Source organism: Diabrotica undecimpunctata, unplaced genomic scaffold (genome assembly GCF_040954645.1).
Source record: "Diabrotica undecimpunctata isolate CICGRU unplaced genomic scaffold, icDiaUnde3 ctg00003330.1, whole genome shotgun sequence".
NCBI lineage: Eukaryota > Metazoa > Arthropoda > Insecta > Coleoptera > Chrysomelidae > Diabrotica > Diabrotica undecimpunctata.
In genome coordinates, this window is record NW_027314526.1 from 1 (window position 1) to 4,999 (window position 4,999).

At 30.9% G+C, this 4,999-nt stretch overlaps 1 pseudogene; it reads right to left on the reverse strand.

The window, feature by feature from the left end:
* Nucleotides 1-1,600: 1,600 nt before the first annotated feature.
* Nucleotides 1,601-4,531, reverse strand: LOC140432236 (uncharacterized; annotated as a pseudogene).
* Between the last annotated feature and the right edge of the window lie 468 nt (nt 4,532-4,999).

Genomic DNA, 4,999 nt, shown 5'->3' on the forward strand with positions numbered 1-4,999 from the left:
CGCGCTATCTCAGTGTTCTCCTTATGAACATTCATACATTTATCAAATTACAGTAAAGCTAATGATCATCAGACAATATCCAACCATAAAGGAGGTTTAAGTATGTTTTCACGTAGATATAACTACATTCCTTGTATAAGCATATAAGTAACATTTACAAAATCTTAAAAATTGTGCACCTTTAAAACCGTACATATATAATATCGGCATTTTTTTTTAAATTTTTTACTTGATAGTACCCCAATAGTGGCCATTTATAATTTAGCATTTAAATTACCTTTCCGGAGACCTGACGATGCATAGCAAATCTTATTCTGCAAAACCAGTCATTAAAAGTAGAATAACTTGATTGTAAGTAAGTAAATTATGTATTTCTTTTATCTAAAATCAATAATTCATTTGTACTTTGAGAACGATTTTCGGAATAAAAATATAAACGTCACAATAAACATATTTTAACCTTAAATTGTGTTAAATTTCTACTAATGTTAGTAAATAATATTAAAATAGTTTTAGAAGAATATTTGAAACACGCGCTATCTCAGAGTTATGAATCCAAAATATTGCAGATATATAGTTTTTATTAAACCACACTACCAAAATACAATGCACTTTTATTTTTATTTAATTCCGTCGATTCTTATATCAGATCCAAATTTACGATATACTTCCAATAATTTTCCACGATTTCAGCAAATCCCCTTTTCCATATTGCCAACTTTCTACTAACAATCTACATCAAAGCCTATTACCATGCACAAAATCTCCTGTAGGTCCATTAAGGAGGCCAATAACATCCTTATAATATCCTTATAACATTCTTAAGAAGGATGTTCCGCGGTATTAGGCTCAGATAACAGGACTGTATGTTAAAACATGATTTAGTACTTGGGAGGGATTTCGAATTTCAGAAGGGCATAAATCGGTCACAGGGGTGTCTTGTGACTACAATTTAAATGTTTTTTAACATTTTGTCATACAAATTTTGATAATAATATTTACTTAAATATCGCAAATAATAAGATTGTATAATAATGTCATTAATTGAAGGGTATAATGCATAAACCTGTCAAGTCAAATAAAGCAAAATGTTCAGGAGAAGTAAAAAACATTTTGAGCGAAAACTATAAAATAATAAGTTGTAAGATAAAAAACAAAAAAGTTATGGATGAAAAATAATTGGACTTGACTGGTTTATGCAAAGTATTCATCTTTTTTTGCGGGAAAAAATAAAACAAAATAGAATTTTATATTCAAAAAATTATTTTCTAGCAATTATATAATTTTTCAAATCGCATGACACGATATTTTGAGATGGTAAATTGGTTGTTCTTCCGTGAAGGATTTTTCACAAAAAATTGTTGAAAATGGGTCTTAAAGTTCAGAAACATATCTTGAGTCACATTAATAACTTGAAACTTTTTGTTACTATTTTCAATAATTTTTGAGTATTCTTGGGGTAAATATATCTTGTCATGTTTCCGCTTTTTGTTTGTTTTTTCCCTGTCACAGGGAAGGAAACTATGTCCGGGTTCAGGGTATCTGTGCACTATCAGTCTAAGCTTCTCAGTAGTTGCCAAAATGGTATAAAAAGCTGTACCAGTACAAAATTTTTGTTTTGGGACGAACAGTTATAAGAAAATATGTAAATAGTGGTTACGTCTTGATTAATATGATTATTTAAAAATTGATGTAGTATACTAGCTACATCGTTTTGTCCTTTTGCAGCTATTGTCTCATCATAAACATAAAAATAACTTTTTCCAGTACTTCCCACATAAATACAAAAATTGTATACCCAATGTTGAATTTTGTAGAAAACTTCACAACTCGAGGGCACTGGAAGTGGCAAATTTTGCTGAAAATCTGTTTAGCTAAATCTGTTTTTTCTTTCATGTCTTGATAAAAAGTTTCAGCTTTTGTAATATGTAGTTTTTTCTCTATTTCCAATGCTCTTTTTCGGTCATCATTATCGGCGGCATTAATTTGATTTTGTAACTTATCACACTTCTGACAAGTATCTGACTTTGGTTTACAGAAAGATATTTTAAAGTTTTCTGTAAAAAAATTTTCTATAATATTCATACTTTACAATCGGTTTCATATTTTCATTTTGTAGAAGTAATTGTTCAGGTTCGTATTGTTCTAAGTACATGTGATGCATTTTTGCGATATTTAAAAGAGGCCAGAGGTAATAGTGCTGCAAGTTATCTTTCAAACTGTAATGCGATTTGTATCTTGGGTAACTAAGTATATGCTGACGTATCATCGGTGCCGACGGGTAGTTTATTAGGTCTTATTACGTGTTTTCCTCTGCCGTCCACAGGAGGAGTTCCATGTCCCATATGTAAGTAATTCTGTAAACGTTCAAGTCTTGCTTTCGAAATACCATGTAATGCCTTTTTGCAAATTTTCCGTGTCGCCCCATCGCAGCGAACCTGGAACCATGGGCGCCCATAGGGGGGGGCAAGAGGGGGCAGTTGCCCCCCCTATCATTAGTAATATTATTTAAAAAATCAGTATGCATGTAAGTATATTTAAAAAAAAAATACATTATTTACGCCTATTGTGGCGAGAAACTTGCAACAATACCTCAAAACAGCAAACAACCGGAAACTAATCTAGCGAAATACCGAGAAATGCGGTAGGTACTTCCTTAACAATGCCTCGAATGTAGCTACCTACCATAATAATATTGTACAATGCAAAGAGGGATTTTGAGATGTCGTAGGTATCAAGCCTTAATTGGTAGAAAGTGTACCTGTACCAACAATTTTAAACTTTATTTCGTCCCATGTCAAATGCAAAATTTACTCTCACAAAAAAATATCCGCTTAATAAATGCTACACGTTTTTACTTGTTTGACTTAAATATTTGGTATAGTGGCCATTTCCAGTAGTGATGCCGAATCTCTAAGTATTACCCTTGAAAAACCACGAATCGCTCCTAGAAAGCAAACACAACGGTCAAACCATGCGGTTAATTCCGCTGAAGACTTTTTTAGAGTGTCATTATTTATTCCGTACCTAGATTCTTTAATTAGTTCTCTTGGTGTCAGATTTTCAGAAGACAATAATCCTGGTATGTTATTGTATAACTTGCATCCCAAAAACATAATAAAATTAATTGAAGAAGACCTCGCCAAAATAATAGAAATCATAAATAATTTATACAAAATTACTAATCTAAAAGAACAGGCATCATTGTGGCTCTATTATTGGAAAAATCAAACCAATTTAGATGTAGAAGATATTTCAATGATAGAGCTACTAGACCATTGCTTATTTTACCCAGCTATAGCCCAAGCTATAGAAATTTCTCTGTGCCTTCCTCCCACTACATGCACGATTGAAACATCATTTTCAACTCTTCGAAGGGTTAAAACCTGGATTAGGTCCACTATAAGTGAACAAAAATTAGATGGACTATGTATGATGAGCGTTCATAGAAATAAAATAGAAAACAATCGAAATAATTTTATTAAAAAAGTAATAGATGAGTTTGGACAAAAGCCCAGAAACCTTCAGTTTTTATTTTCACAAGATACAGAGTACTAGCCTTCAATATCAAGTTTACTTTTTACGTTTTGTTGGGTTTAACATTTTACCATTTTAGATTCTATTGGGAAATTATTCGTTTCAATAAATTATAATACATACAATACTAACTGAAAAAAAAAATGGTAATTTTTTTATAATAAATTATAACAAACAAATTTTTAATTAAATTTCTTCAATTGTTTACAACATAGTACAAATTTTTAATGTCAAATATAAATAAGTTGGCACCCAGCGAAGTATTTAAAGATTGCACACATTTGACTATTTATGCAATTTCGGCTAAGCATGGTAGTAGAAGGGTGTACTGTACACCCTACCCTAACCCTTTCAACGTAGTACAGTTTTGAATATTTGTTTTAATTTCCTAGTAAAAGAAATTTTTCAATTCAGATATTATGTTACTTACATATTATTTAAACTACACTATTGCTTGTGTTGCATTTCGTATCTCAGAGTACCTGCTTTTTTTATTACTATTTTTTAACATCCTTGCTTAAAATTGATTTTTTTATTCCTACATAAAAAATTTTGTATAATAAAATTTGTATGTATAAAGTCATACCATAAAATATGTTGTTAATAATTTTTTTTTTGTTTAAGATTACTTTTACTTTTCTGGTATTTCTTTACTGTTTGTAAATCATGTTTATATTTTTGCATTTTTGTAATCGGCTATTTTAGTTTTTATTAAGTTGTATGGATCAAAATAAAAATTTGAGTTGACTTGCCCCCCCCCCCCCTGGATTTTGATATATGGGCGCCCATGCCTGGAACAATAAAACATTGTAAATACTTGGTAAAAGCTTAAGCTCAAACAATTTATATTTCATATTTCAACCAGTAATATTACCTTGTAAGTAAATGATGATTTCTTTTTCATTCCTTGGCCAGAACGTGGTCTTACTCGTTTAACTTCTAATTTGTCAATATTTCCATATAAATAAGCATCTTGGAGATCTTTTGTTCCCATGGCACAAAAATCGCGAAATATTTTGGTACAGTTTTCATGCCCAATTTCTTGAAAACTCTTTAGCTTACAGTTTCAGTTAGTACCAATATGTTTTCTGAGTTTATATACACCAGCAATGGTCAAATAAGGCTCACCCTTAACTCGTTTATTTTTTCTTATGTTTCTTTTTCATGATGCTGTACGTAAAAGTCGCTTTTTTCCTTTTTGTGTCGTATTATTAGACATTTCAGGAACATCTGACGTATTAGGAATGACTTCAGGTTCTTTATTTTCTCCATCAGAGCTAAAGGAATCATCGGATGCAGTATAGTTTGTAAGGGACTGAATTTTGTGGTTATGTTTATTTTTAATTGGCACATAATCTTCGCTAATAGATGTATGGGTGCCTTCAAAAGGATCACTGACACTTTCTGTATTAGAAGACATAATTTTTTAACTTTAAAATTATTAATAAACACTGTGAATTAC